This window comes from Cynocephalus volans, chromosome 4 (genome assembly GCF_027409185.1).
Source record: "Cynocephalus volans isolate mCynVol1 chromosome 4, mCynVol1.pri, whole genome shotgun sequence".
NCBI lineage: Eukaryota > Metazoa > Chordata > Mammalia > Dermoptera > Cynocephalidae > Cynocephalus > Cynocephalus volans.
The window spans coordinates 43,339,041-43,355,589 of NC_084463.1; positions in this window are offsets into that span (position 1 = coordinate 43,339,041).

A 16,549-nucleotide genomic window follows, 5' to 3' on the forward strand; every position below is an offset into this window, starting at 1 on the left:
CTTCTATTTTATTTTTGAATCCAGTAAATATTTACAAAGTAGAAAGTTGAACAAACTCCACGGAACTCAGCAGTACACATTTTCAAGGAGAACACTTGACAAACAACTTCACTATAATTGCATTTCTGGTGAGAGATAAAGCCATAAAATTTTTATTTATAGTTTTTCCTATCTGCAGAATGCTGGTGTGACACACTAATGATTTTCTAGTTCTTACTACACATTAGAATTTATAAGAATTAAAAATTATAACTATTTCTAATTCTAATTACTATACACATTATGTGAAACATCACTGTAAGGAGTGAAGGTAAGATATATTTTTAAGTGAAGCTATGAGGAATAAAGGACGTTCTTGTTAAATAAAGAGTAATTTTGTCCTAATGTAGAATGTTTGGTTGTTCCATAATAAGAAAGAGAATGAATGGAACAAAATGAACTTCTAGAAGGTTTACTGAAGAGAAATTTTGAAAAAGAAATTTTATGTGTGATCAAAGTGGCTAAGAATTGAAGGAAACTACTATGAAGGTTTTTTTTAAAATTGATCATTAATATCGTAAACCAACTGATTCAAAACTAGAATTGTATCTTCTCTATTAAAATAACAAAGATTTCCTGGACTCCTGGTCTGTTCTTATTAAGAAATTGTGGAAGAGATTTTTTGTTTTGTTTTGTATTTTGTTTGTTTTTGTTTTTGGTAATTGAACTAGGAAACAAAGTTTCTTTGTTTTATGAAGATATGTTCTATATTCCTGTGTTTCATGTTGTGGTTATTAGGTCTATTATTTAAGAAAACTGAGTGTATTTGTCTGTTTTTGCGCTGCAATAATGGAATACCTGAGGTTGGGTAATTAATAAAGAACAGAAGTTTATTTGGCTTATGATTCTGGGACAGCTGCATCTGGTGTGGGCCTCAGGCTGCTTCTACTCATGGCAGAAAGCGGCAGGCAGCTGACAGCACATGATGGGAGGAAGCATGTGCACATGTGAGACAGAGAGTGAGAGAGAGAGAAACAGGGGAAGTTCTAGGGTCTTTTTAAACAAGTAGATCTCATGGGAACTAATAAAGCAAGAACTTACTCTCCCCCCCAGGGACAGCATCAACCGAATCATGAGGGATCCACCCTGTGACTCAGCTCCCGACACTGCCACACTGGGGATCAGATTTCCTCATGAGTTTGGGGGTACACCACATCCAAACTCTACCACTGAGTTCTTTCTATTAAATTGCTAACTTTTGCTACAACTATGTGACTATTCATTTTTGCCATTGAAGTCTTTTAATTACTACCCTGGTTAAATGAATAAACACTGTTTCACAGCAATCTGTGATCCTATTGTAATCAAGTGTTTTAAGCTCTATGACATTATTCACATTTACAAAATAAAATTCTAAATTTAGTAAATTTTTTGAGATTGACCTACTTTGGGGAGTTGTGAGAGGGTCCCTGGAATAACTAAAAGGATTTTTTTCTCTCTGTACTTATAAAAAGAAGAGATGTTGTGTTAATTAGGTTTATTTTACATGCTAAATTGCAGGGAAGCAATATCAAATAATAAGCAAATCTTAAAGTGCTGAACTTCTTTTAAGTTATTAAGGGTAGATATGATTAATATGTGTTCATAAATTGTATAAAACTCCTTAAAATCTAATGTGTCTAATATAACTAAAATTATGACTGAGTACATTATGGGTATAATGATTTTTGCAAATGATGTGCATTTAAGAAGTTTTATGAAGAAGAGTATGAGCAGTTCGGTTTTCAAATACCTTTAACATCTTGCCATTGGACAGGGCAACAACTTTCAAAAGTGTAATGGAGCTGCTAACCCAACACCACGAAGAACAAAAATTAGTTACTCAGAGTTGTATGAACTGGTAATGAATAATTGTGTGGTTTTTTAAAAATAATATTTTTTTTACTTGCTGGTTTTTAAAAATATTTTGTCTTCCAGATTCAAGAAAACTTTGTTTTTCCTCTTAAGCTATCTATAGCTTATTTTAATTTTCAAAGTTTATCTTTGTGAAGTAAGAAAAAACAATTACTTTGTCTGTTTGCCTGGTCATTCTAGAACTTGAAAACTATTAATGAGCATTCTTATGGCAGTACAGTTATTTGCAAAAATTCAAAAGGAATTTATGCTTTTTACAACAGGACATAATTAGAAACATTTGTTACATTACCAAGACTTAGACTAGAATGCCATATTTGAGAATGTGCATTGAACCAAATATGACCAGAGGGTTTTAAGAAACTAAGGTGGACTTCATAGAGCCAATAAAACCTGTTGGAATAAGCTTGTTCTGTTATCTGGCTTTAATGGTTTTCCAGCTTTGTAGATTGAGTAAGGAAGGCCTAGGAATCTTCAAAACTATTCTAAGACATCAAGAAAAAGAGGAATTCACCCTAAATTGTAGGTATTGTAGGCAAAGTTTGATGCCAAGTCCTTGGCATGAGGTCTTAGCCTGAAGAGGCTTTTTATAGTCTAATCTAAAATTCTTAAATTTAAGCAAAGCAGACTACAAAAGAGCATATATGATCAATTTCTACAGTTGTGGGCATGGAGTTGAGGTGATGATTAACTCGATATGACCACAATTGTGTCTTTCCACAATGTCAAGCTTGATTGAATCAGACAAACTCAATTCACCTATAAATTATGTGGAGTTCACCAGGAGCTATTTCCTGAGTACTGTCCCTGTCACTCAGTAACGTGGCACAGCACACAGAGATGAACAAAGAAGAATCTACAAATTCCCACTTCAAACAAGGGAAAATCAAAGAAGAAAGAAAATAAGAAGGGGGAAACTCAGTCATTCAAGGCGAGGAAGCAGCCAATAGTAAGGGGTTAATGAATCAGTTCCAGTCTTTCATGCTGCTTGGCTGGGGGTCTGCACAGTCTGCATCTTGCAAGGCAAGGTTCAAGGAGGAGCCCTTTTTAAGTTCACAGACTCGGGCTGCTTGAGGGTAGATGTAGTGAATCAGTGCAGCAGAGTGACGGTCCATGAGTCCAAGCAAGTACTGACCACGGGCTAAGGCAGAAGCAGTTTCTTTTTATACATGCAGGTCGTAGCTTATCTTTCTTGCCAGAAGTTGTTTATTTCATGGATTTGCACAGGCAAGTGAGTGTGTCCAGTGACTCCCCAAGTAAACACTTTTAAAGTCATCAAAAATAAAGTGGGAAACTTGTAAACAGCAAAATGGAGTTACTTATGCTAAGTTGGTCTTGCTCTATACTACTATTCTTACTGCACTATGTAAAAACTCAGGCCAAGTTTGATGAGACTAAACCTACTTTGTAAACAAATTAGTTGTACTCTGATTATCTTTGGTGGAAATGGGGATTATCGTAGGTCGAAATTATGCTTTAGTAGGTAACTACAGCGTAGAAAATAAAATATGTTAGTCTTCCTTATTGCCCTTGTAATTTTATTTTCTAACTGTTTTGTGTTCCTGAAGCCCCACATGCTGGCCTGGATGATTTTATATGCACTTCAGAAGACAAGCTTTTATATGGTGACTCATGAACCTCTTAGGGAATGCACTGAAATGCCCCACGCCATAACTAGAGACATTCAAACTGCAATCCAGGAAATATCCTTCCAGCTCAAATCGAGAAATCTTGAGTGACTGCCCTATGGACTCAGAGATGAATTTATATTTTGTTATAGCCATTAAAGTTTGTTTTTCTTGTTTTGTGTTTGGCTTGGTTTGTAGCACCCTTGACTAAAAATCTGACTTCACTCTCTAGGTATTATTTTTCTGTTAGTCATATTCTTTCCTGTAAACTGTGTTCTCTCAATAGTCATAGATGCATATTCACAGACATCAAAATTATATCGGGAGGTCTCACTGTACCTAGAACAAAAAAAGAAAAAATAATAATTTTTCCACAAGCTTGACATCGTGACTAATGAGTTCCATGCTGAAACAAAGGCAAATAAGTCATAATAGTCACAGAGTGACACTTATGCCTGAGATTTTGTCCGTCTGTCCTAAATGAGAGGGTGACCAAAAATAAGAAATTGTGAAAGCATTTAATTATAAGGACATTAAGCTGAGATGACTTCAACACCTTAGATTCCTACTCAAGAAAAGCAAGACCTAACTCAGTGTAAACAGGGTAAGGAAACTTAAGCTTACCCAGTTAGAAACCGCCAACTAACTTCAAACCAGTCTTTCCACTTCAACCGATCAAGTGTTTTCTTTGTCTGGCTTCTCCAAATACCTCCTAAGAGCTTTCTTTCTCTGCCCCCTCAGTAGAGCACTACATTTTTTCTTGTCTAGTGCTGGTGGGTTTAGAAGTTAGTAAATGCTCGATGTCTTTAAAGTTCTAATGTGTCTGCGTTTACCTTTCAACACAATAACAGAGATGAATAGGTGTGGCCATGCTCCAAAAGAATTTGCACACTCTGCGGTGTGGATTTCTTAGCACCGCACTCTCCCGAGTTTTTTTTTTTTTTTAAGATGACCGGTAAGGGGATCTTAACCCTTGACTTGGTGTTGTCAGCACCACGCTCAGCCAGTGAGCGAACCGGCCATCCGTATATGGGATCCGAACCCGAGGCCTTGGTGTTCTTAGCACCGCACTCTCCCGAGTGAGCCACGGGCCAGCCCCAGTGTGGATTTCATATATTTTCACACCATCGAGTATCTTCTATTTTTTTTTTTTTTTTTTTTTTTTTGTCTTTTTCGTGACTGGCACTCAGCCAGTGAGTGCACCGGCCATTCCTACATAGGATCCGAACCCGCGGCGGGAGCATCGCCACGCTCCCAGCGCCGCACTCTCCCGAGTGCGCCACGGGCTCGGCCCGAGTATCTTCTTTTGATTGTTGTCAATTATTTAAAAAGTGTAAAATATGTGCTTAAGACAGAGGATCAAAAAAATAGGCAGAGAGCCAAATTTAATTCTCAGGCAAAGGTTTGTAATTACATAATCCAGATGATAGCACGAGGCACAATTGTTTTTAAAAATGGGAAGTTGGGGGTTATAATTTAACAAGAGGTGATTTTTTGCCCAGATGCTGTGAGCTGGGGAACTGCAGAGAAGGAAAGACGACCCAGACTGAGATCTGTCTGGCCACACCAAGAGCCCAGGCTGCTTCCCAGGGTTGATTCTTTTTCTTCACTTTTTTCTAGGCTCCTAACTTCATATTCTTTCTGTCAGTGACATCAGAGGAACAGGAGACGGGTCTGAGTATAAAATATCAGGGTCAGCCATGCCAAGGGTGTGGCTTTGGGAAGATCAGAAATACTACCCCAGAGGAGGAAGGACTGTGAGTCAAGGTATGGCCTGCAGTTGACCTTGAGGGATGGTGTCCAGGAAGTGACAGCCAGTCCTTACAGATGTGCAGCCTCCACTGGCCACTGAGGAAACCATAGGTGGGGTCCTCCTCCTCATGCTGGCCAGGCCAGTCCTAAAGGTGTCTTCTCTTGGTTCTGCCACTTCAGAAATCATTTCATGTCCTAATAAAGTGGGTGATCTGATGGAGCGCAAAGCTCTTCAGCTGTTTCCAGAAGGCCATGCGGCTGTGGGAGACACACAGAGCGTGCTGCTGGTGCAGGAGCTGCAGCATGAGCAGAGGGTGGAGCAGCACTCACAGAAGCACAGCCTGGAGAACCAGGTGCAGCCCCACCACCTGGTGGGCCCCACAGAGAATGAGGCAAGGGACATACTCAGACTGTCAGCTGCCCTGAGGAATCAGCAGGGTGACCTGTGAACTCAGGAATCAGATGCAAAAAAGAGAGGGAGAAAGAGCTTTTATCCATATTTTACACCACAAACAAAAAAATCTAAAATCAGATTTTAGACCCAAACGTAAAACCTAATGCTATAAAATGTATACAAATGAGGAAAATGAGGTTTGCTGTTTTCATAGGCCTGGATGGGAGCAGCACAGATCTCCCTGAGCAAGATTCCAGTTGTGGGTTGTGTTCCTGGAGGAAAATATGTCTGTGAGAGAGTGTGCAGGACAGACAGACCCACAGACAAGAAATGTTGAGCATCTGCTTCTTGCAGTCACCCGAACCACAGGAGATCACAAAGTTGGGGGGGACATACTCAAAGTCTGATTTTGGTTATGACTGGTGATGAGGAGAGCAAGTAGCAGGTGCCATAGAACAGTGTAGCAGGGGACTTACAAGGTGGACTGGGTGTCCCTGATGTGTCCCATCTGAGCTGGGTCCCAGGGGCATAAAATGGACAAGGAATAGTATTCCAGAGAGAAGAGCCCAAGGGCCTGGAGTGAAGAGAGTGAGAGCAGTGACAACTTTGGTGCCCTTGTTGTAGAAAAGAAAGTCCTGGGCCTGCCTCGGGCACCTGAACCCAGTTCCAGCAGCAGGGACTCTGTATGTCACTGACATTCTGCAAGCTCTGCTGCCTCACTTCTGCTGCCTCTGGTTGTGGGGGTGGCCACCCAGCCCAGGAAATACACCCCGATGAGTTCTGGGACCAAATGAGGCATCAAGGTCACAAGAAAACACTGAAGTTTTACCTGGAAAAGGCCAAATATTTTCTGAAGAAAACGAAATCCTGTAGGCCAGCCAGACCCCCCAAATCAAAAAAGGATGGCCTGAAACTCATAGCCAAGGCCATGGGCAGACTGCTTAGAAGCCCGGGGGTGTTTCCAGAAAGCTGAAGACTACGTTTTTGCCTCTCACTAAGAATGTTCTAGATTTTGGCAGGTCTGCTCTCAGCCAACACAGAAGCTTCTGAGAAGAAGTTTTAAAAGTGAAAATGGCTTTCCTCTATAAAATTTAAGTGTGCACTGTCTTTGTTAAAGAACAACAACAAAAAAATCAGCCAATACCAACATGTAGAAATTTTCCCTTATTTCTACTAAATTATTTCTCTTTATAGATATATGCATTTAGATAGATAGAAAGACATAGATAGATAGAAAGACATAGATATGATTATATTTATAAAGCTATATACATAGATGCACATATGTAACGCGCTTTAAAAAATTTTTGTTTTTCAAATTTTCTACAAAAATCATACATTTGTTGTATAATCAAAAAAAAGTGACAAATCAAACCAAAGATTGTTGCTTTAAAAGGAAGGCCCATGCAACAGCTCCATGAAGAGCTACCTGCCAGATTTCAGACCCCCCAACGTGGGGTCAGGGTCATGACTCCTGACTGGGGTCTTCCACTCTTAGCCAAGCCCTAGTTAGACGTGGCCTCACCTACCTTCTTTCCATGTGTGAATATTTTTATGTCCTCCTGACATCAGAAGAGATGGAGTGCCCAGTCATCATGCTACAAAATCTCTAAACCTACAGCTGCATCTGCCGGAAATATTTGAACAGATGTGGAAATAAACAGACACATGTACACATTTATGTTTGGCTTTTGGGTGGCATTTTTGTTGCTCTATCAACTGGACAATGTCATAGCTGAAAAAACTAACCAGCCAGAGATCATCACTTTAGTCCAGTTTCTGTGTTTACAGATGAGCAAGAGGCCAGAGACAGGGAATGCAAGGCTGTTAGACTCTGTTTCTTGTAACTCAGCAGCATCTCTGAATGTTTATTGCTCTCTTCACCCAGAGAAGAACTTTGACCACAATCTCATTCTTCCCCTTCCTCTGGCCCAAGCCTTTGTTCATCTTGTCTGTAGCCCACAGACTAAGGAACAACAGGGGCCTCACAAGAGCCAATATTTATTAGAGGATTTAATCTCATCAATTTGTAAAAGGAAACCATAACTAATCCAATTTACAGATGAAGAAACTGAGGCTCAGAGAGTTAGTAATTTGATCCAAATCTCAGAAATACAAAATGGTAAGATCCAGGATACAAATCTACACCTGGTAATTCCAGAGTCTTGAACAATCTACTGTGTCTCCTGGCTTTGGAGTTAGCCAGGGAAAGAGTTCTGGATTTAATTAACTGGATTCATGTGTCAAAGCACAGCAGACATACCTAAATGTATGGAAGTAATAAGTTTATAGCTCAATAAATTATCCAAATGGGACACATCTGGTAACCAGTGCCCACAAGAAATGGAACATCCCCAACCCTGCAGGAGCCCCTTGTGTTCACTTTCCAAGATCCTACCCTGTCTTCCCCCAAAGTAAAGCATTTGCTAACTTTTGAATTAGCTTTACTTGTTTTTAACATTATATAAATAGAATCAAACAGAATGTACTGGTCTCTGTTTGTTACTTTAATTATGCTTGTAAGTTTCAGAATTTTTGTTTGTTTTTTTCTTGGTGGCTGGCCAGTGTGGGTGTCTGAACCCACGGCCTTGGTCTTACCAGCACCACACTCTCCCAAGTGAGCAAACTGACAAGCCCAGTTTCAGGGATATTATCAAATGTGGTTGTAGCTTGTTCTTATTTCTGTTTAATATCCCATTATAAAAAATAAAACTCATTTCATTTATCCTTTGTATTATTGATGAACATTTGAATTGTTTCCAGTTTGGAGAAGTATCAAATAATGCTGTTCTGAGCATTCTTCTGCATGGCGAGCAGAGGCAGGCATTTTCATCAGATATATATGTAAGAGTTAAATTGTTGTGTCACCGAGTGTGTATATGTCCATCTTTATCAGATACTAATAAAGGGTTGGGAAAATGGGTGAAACAAGTGACACACACAGCATTGTGCCAGAGTTTCAGTTGCTCTACACCCTGACAAGAGGTGATATTGTGAATGATTTTTAGTTTTGCAATTGCATAGTGCTGTCACGTTGTGGTAGTACTTTGCAATTTACTGATGAGTAACATTGTGTAGCACTTTTCATTCCCTTGCACACTTGGTTATCTTTTTGGAAAATGTCTTATCAAATTGCCCATTTTTCTCCCAGAGAATTGTTTAATTTTAATTTTGTTATTAACAGAGCTGGGAGAGGCTGAAGTTGGGAAGATCATGTGAGACTTACTTCAAGAGCAGAGGTCTTGGGGCTGTGCCTGCATGTCCCACCCTGGAAAGGAGGTCTAGCTTCCCCATTCCACGTGATCACCGACACTGGCCATGTCAGGAGGCCTGTAAATCTTTGTGCATCTAAGCCCAGCCTGCACTGAAACTCCATCTGGTGTTGATGGAGCCCTAATTCATGTCTTTGCAGAGCACACATATATGCTGTTCCACATCCATCTCTTCATTTACAATTTGTAAACTGAGGACAAGAAAGAGACTTAGACTGGTCCAAACCAGAAGAGGTGGGCAGAGTCCAGAATATTACATAGGACTCCACCTCTTCCCATCAGGATTTCTTTGAAAGTTTGAGCCACTGAGATCCTAAAAGACCTCCGTGCACTCCCTATCCACATAGGGACATTTTTCTTTCCACATGTCCATGTGAGGAAGAGCACACACACACACAGACACACACACACACACACAGACACACACACACACATTGATTTCTGAAGTGGAGACCCTGAAGGTGGAAGCAAAGGGAAGGGGCAAATACTAGGAAAGTGGCATAAGGGGGAAGAAAAGGCTGCAGACAGCTGTGCCATGGGGCAGTGGCATCTATTCTTCTGGTTTCATGCCCAGGGGCCCAGAGCATAGGCAGAAGATCTGAAATGTTCCCAAGATTATGCCTGAGCCAGGGCCATCACCAGCACAGCTGTGACAGGACTGAACTGAAGCCCTGTAGTATATTTATGTGAACATCTGGAACTGAGATGAGCCCTCCCAGTCTGTTGTAGACAGGGGCTCTGGAAAATAAGTGCATTAGTTTTTCTCTATATAAATTGTGGTGCTTGGAGCAAGTGACCCCACGGGTTGCAGGCACTCAGAAAGTGTCTGCTGGCTTTGTTTCTCTATCAAAGACCCATTGTGTTCTGGCTCCCTGCTAAAAAATATTTTTCACTCAGTTTAGATGGACAGCCTAAGTTTCTTATCATCTGTTGGCCTGGATATTCCCTCAGATCTCTGCCATGTGGGCCTCTGCATAGGGAAGCTGATAACATAGGAGCTTTCATTCACAGTTTGAGAAATAGAATGGAAAAGAGAGAAAGAGAAAACATTGAAGAGAGTAAAAGAAAATGATGGCTTTTTTTGTAATCAAATCTTGGAATCTGCAATGGTCTGAATGTTTTTGTACCACCTCGAAATTGTATGTTGAAATCCTAACAGCCAATGTGATAAAATTAGAAAGTGGGGCTTTGGGAAGTAATTAGGTCATGAGGCTGGATCCCTCATGAAAGGGATGACTGGCCTTATAAAATGGACCACAGAGGGCTCTCTCCTCCCCTCTCTGCCAGGTTAAAAGACAACCTGAAGTCTGCAGTCTGCGACCTGGAAGGGACTCCTCACCAGAACCTAAATGTGCTTCTACACAATAAAGTGAATGTACGACAAGTTCAATCTAATATCATATGTGACAGTGAAAGGTTGAAAGCTTTTCATCAAGTTCAGAAATAGAAAAGAATAGCAACCCTTTTCACTTCTATTTAACATAGTACTGGAAGTCCTTGCCAAAAATGTAAAGCAAGAAAAATAAATAAAAAGCATCCAAATCAGAAAGAAAGAAGAAAATAAAATATTTAGAAATAAATTTAACCAAGGTTGTGAAATGTCTGTGCACTGAAAGGATAAAGCATTGAAGGAAGAAATTGAAAAATACAAAAATAAATGAAAATATTTAGTGCTTATTATTTTGAAGAATTGATATTGTGAAAATACACATAATGCCAAAAGTGATCTACAGATTAATTGCAATGTCTATCAAAATCTTATATCATTGGGCCGAGCCCGTGGCACACTTGGTAGAGTGCTGCGCTGGGAGCGTGGCGACGCTCCCGCTGCGGGTTCGGATCCTATATAGGACTGACCGGTGCACTCACTGGCTGAGTGCCGGTCACGAAAAAAAAAAAAAATCTTATATCATTTTTTCACATAAATAGAAACAAATTCTAAAATTTGAATGGAACCACAAAAGAGCCCAAATAGGCAAAATAAAATTCAGTGAAAAGAACAAAGCTGATAGCATCACACTATCTGATTTTAAAATATAATATAAAGCTCTAGTAATCAATAGAGCATGCCACTGGCATAAAAACGGATACAAAGACCAATGGAATAGAATAGAGTGTCCTAAAGGGAATCCATACATATATGATCAATTGATTTTTGACCAAAATATCATTAACAGACAATGGGAAATCAATAGGTTCTTCAAGAGTGTCAGAAACACTGAATATCTACATCCAGAAAAACAAAAATGGACCATATTTTACCCATGTAAAAAAAAAACCTACAATAAATGAATGAAACCTCAGACCAGAAACTGTAAAACTGCTAGAGGTAAAACCTTCATGACTTTGGCCTGAGTAAAGACGTTTTGGACATGAACTCTAGAGCACAGCTCACTGAGGCAGAAATGGACACATGGCAGCTCCTAAAACTAAAAGCTCATGTGAAGCAAAGGAGACAATCAACAGAGTAAAGGGACAACATACAGGATAAGAAAACCATCTGGGAACCATAAATCTTATAAGTGGTTAAGATCCAAAATAGATAAGGAACTTAACTCAATAGCAAGAAAACAAATAACCCAATTAAAAGTGGTGAAAAACTGAACAAAAACCAAAATACGAAAAACTCTGGAAATGTATTTATCATAAGAAGATATACAAATACCACTAAGTATGTGGAAAAAATAATGTTTAACATTACCAGTCATCAGGGAAAGGCAATTTAAAGAAACAACTAATAGACATTACATCACAGCTGTTAGCATGGCTATTACTAAAAAAGAAAGAAAACTCTTGGAACGGGTGCAGAGATAAGCGGGCACTTGTACACCATTGCTGGGAATGTAAGTTAATAAAGGTATTATGTAAACCAGTATGATATTCTCAAAATATTAAAAATGGAACTACCATAAGATTCAGCAATTTTACATCTGGGTATATATCTAAAATAAATGAAATCAGTATGTCAAAGAAATATTTTTACTCTTGTGTTTATTGCAATATTATTCACAATAGCCAAGATATGAAGTTAATCAACATGTCCATCAGGACTAAATAAAGAAATGTGGTATATATACTATTAAAAAGACAGAGAATAACAAATGATGGTAAAGATGTGGAGAGAGTGGAACCTTCCTGCACTGTCGATGGGGCTGTAAATTAGTACTGCCATTGTGGGGAATAGTACAAAGATTCCTTAAACAAGTAGAGATAGAACTTCCACATGATCCAGCAATCCCAGTCCTGGGGATATATCCAGAAGATTGTAAAACATCAGGTCAAAGAGATACCTGCACTCCCATGTTTATTGCAGCTCTATTTACAATAGCTAGATGTTGGAACCAACATAAATGTCCACTGATGGATGACTGGATAAGGAAATTGTGGTATATAAACACAATGGAATACTACACAGCCATAAAAAAGGATAAATTCTCCCATTTGCAACAACATGGATGAGCCTGGGGAAAATTCTCCTAAGTGAAACAACCCAGGTACAGAGAAATACCACATATTCACAATCATAACTGGGAGCTGAATCCATAAATAAACAAATGAACCATAAAGAGAGACAGAGAGAAAGAAAGAAAGAAACAACAATCCCAGTAATAGGCTGAACTTTTAAAAAACTAGATGTGGCCACAACCAGCCCAGTGGCAGCCACCTAGCCACCACAGGAAGCACCCCAGGCTTTCCTGAGCTGGGTTTGTGGGGGAGCTCATGCTTTGGCCTCACATCCCCAACACCCACAGCTAGCTCAGCAGGGATCACTGAGTCACTGCAGGAAGCACCCTGGGCTCTCTAGAGCTGGGGTGGTGTAGGGCCTTGGGCCACAGCCACAACACCCTGACACCTGCAGCCAGTCCAGTGGTGAGGACTGAGCCACTGCAGGGAGTGGCTCAGGCTGTCCCACCCAGGATGGCAGGGGCTCTTGGGCATCAGCCACATACCCCAACACATGCAACCAGCCCAGTGACAACCACAAAGCTGTAGCAAGAAGGACCCTTGGTTCCCAAGCTGAGGTAGTGGGTTGTGAGGGCTTTTATGACACCTGCCTTACATCTGCACCCAGCCCATCAATGAGCAAGCCACTGTTGGAATCCCCCTAGTCTCTCCTGTGGGAATGAGGGGATGCCACAGGCCTCAATACCACCTCTCCTCCTTCCTCCTTCTTCCACTCCATTTCCTTCCCCTTTCTCGTCTCCCCCTCCCTCCCAAATGCACGGCAACAATATGCTAGAATGTAAAAAATAATATTAATAAAATTTCATTTTCTTTACAAAAAAACTAGAGGTGGAAAATGGGGGGGGTAGGAGAGGGGAGAGGGAAGGGGCTAATGAGGAATTGGTCAACAGGCACAAAACATGATTGTATATTGTAATGATGAATAACCTAACAATACTGATCTAACCACTACACATTGAAAACAAGTATTGAAAATCAACATTGTACCCACATGTATGTACAGTAATTAAAAAAAAAAAAACAGCAGGATACTTTTCATCCTTAAAAGTAAAATGCATGAACCTGGATGACATTATGCTGAATGAAATATGGCAGGCAGAGAAAGACAAAAACTGCATGAACTCATTTATATGTGAATCCAAAATTGTCTCACTTATAGAAACAGAGAGTACCATGGTGGTTATCAGGGGGTTGGAGTGGGGTGACAATAAAAGATATGTGGGTTAAAGGATAAAATATTTCAGATGAACAGAACAAGTAATTTCAGGGTATATATTGTTGTACAACAGAGTAAACATAGTTAAAAATAATGTATTCTATACTTTGAACACTACTGAAAGAAATTAAAGAGGACACAAAAAGGTGGGAAGGCATATTATGCTCTTGGAATGGAAGAATTAACATCCCGAAAATGCCTATCTCACCCAAAGCAATCTACAGATTCAATGCAATCCTCATCAAAATGCCAATGACAATCATCACAAAAAAAGAAAAAGCAATCCTAACATTCATATATAAAAAAAAAAAGACCCCAAATAGCCAAAGCAATCCTGAGGAAAATATAAAAATAAACCCAGTGGCATAACACTACCTGGCTTCAAATTATATCACATAGCTTTGTAACCAAAACAGCATGGTACTGGCATAAAAACAGACACTTGGATCAATGGAACACAATAGAAAACCTGGGAATCAACCCACATACTTACAGCCAACAGATATTTGAAAAAATCAACATGAACATACACTGGGGGAAAGACTGCCTCTTCAATAAATGGTGCTGGGAAAATTGGGTATCCCTACGCAGAAGAATGAAACTGGACTTGTACCTCTAACCACATAGCAAAATAAACTCAACATGGATTAAAAGCTTAAATATAAGACCAAAACCATAAAATTACTAAGGGAAAACATAAGGGAAACACTTCAGCAAGTACGATTGGACAAAGACATTATGCATAAGACCCTCAAAGCACAAGCAAGTAAAGAAAGTATAAACAAATGAGATTAATCAAATCAAATTGCTTCTGCACAGCAAAGGAAACAACCAACAGAGTGGAAAGACAATGTATGGAAGGGGAGAAAATATTTGCAAACTATACATCTGACAAGAAGTTAATATCCAGAATATAAAAAGAACTCAAACAACTATAGAGTTAAAATAAATATATAGATCAATAATAATCCAATTAAGAAATGGGCAAAGAAGATGAATAGACGTTTTTCAAAGGAAAACATACAACTGTCCAGCAGACACATGAAAAAATGCTCAGCATCACTAATCATTAGAGAAATGAAAATCAAAACCATATTGATATATTATCTCACCCCAGTTAGACTGGCCATTACTAAAAAGACTGAGAATAACATATGCTGACAAGGATGCAGGGAAAGGGGAACTCTTCTACACTGCTGGTGGGACTGTAAACTGGTGCAGTCATTATGGGAAATGGTATGGAGGTTCCTGAAACAACTACAGATAGAACTACCATATGATCCAGCAATCCCAGTACTGGGCATATATCCAAAGGAATGGAAATAATCATACCAAAGGGTATGTGCACTCCCATGTTCATAGTAGCTCTATTTTCAATAGCCAAAATATGGAACCAACCTAAATGTCATTTGATGGATGACTGGATAAGGAAAATGTGTATATATACTCAGCCATATAAAGGAATGAAATTCTGCCATTTGCAGCAACATGGATGTGTCTGGAGAAAATGGTGTTAAATGAAATAAACCAAACAAGGAAGGGGAAATAACACATGTTCTCACTCTTAACTGGGTGCCAAGAAGGAAGGAAGGAAGGAAGGAAGGAAGGAAGGAAGGAAGGAAGGAAGAAGGAAAGAAGACAAAACAATATGTTGAACATTCAGAAGGCGAGAACAAACCTAAAGATACTAGAGATGGGCGAAAAGCAAATTTTGGCCCTCACACTTTCTGATTTCCAAACATATTACAAAGTTACAGTAATCCAGATAGTATGAAACTTGCATAAAGACAGACATTTAGACCAGTGGAATAGAACAAAAATCCCAGAAATAAAATCACACACAACAGGGTACTTCAAAATATTTGTGAAAAAACAGAACAAAAGATAACTTTTTGAAGTACCCTCATATATGGTCAAATAATCCTCATCCAAAATGGCAAGACTACACAATCAGGAAAGGGTTGTCTCTTCAGCAAATAATGCTGGGAAAACAGGACACACATGTACAAAAAAATAAAGGCAGACACTTACTTTACACCATTTAGGAAATTATATCAGTTGAATTAAAAACCTACATGCTGTGCACCTTGGTTGTCTGTGATTGTAGTCAAATGCCTCAATGAAAATCTCCCAGTCACTTGTAGGCTATTGTGGGAAGGAGCAGACAACATTTGGCTGGGGTGGGGAGTCTCACTGGATGTCTGTAACCTGCTGCTCCCCTGCCCAGCCAAATGTTGTCTGCTCCTTCCCACAATAGCCTACAAGTGACTGGGAGATTGTCATTGAGGCATTTGACTACAATCACAGACAAACAGGGTGCACAGCATTTAGATTACAGATATCCCATGAGACTCAGGGAGAAGGAAACAGAGCGAGAATTCAAGAACAGCCTGTCACATGCTTTCCAGCTGAAGACCCACAGGTGACTCCCAGAGCCTTCTTACCTGTAACAGGAGAGAATGTGGAACAGACACTTCCCACACATGATGGAGGCAGACACAGTGGTTACCATCCAGACTTCTGAAATAGAGAGGATGGTATCAGACCCCTCATAAAATAAACCAGAAACAGTATTTTCAAAATGCACAAACGCACTTCTGAAATCTATGGCCAAAATCTATTCTACTTCCTTCAACATAATCCTTGTGTAAATAAAGGTTTACTTATTTTTCTCTTTTATTTCCAGCTACACACACCTTTGATATGCTGTGTCTTCTGCACTTTCTTCTCCTTTCTGCTAATATTTCCACTTCACAGTGAAGAAATAGAAGTTTTATTTTCTCAAATTTCTAAAGTGTGCACTTTACAGGTATCCTCCTTCCTGCCCTCTAACATTATTAGTATTTGAATTTCTAATTGACATTTCATGGGAGTGAAAAACAACCCTCCTCAATACCACAGCAGTCAGCTGCAAGGATAACTGAGATCA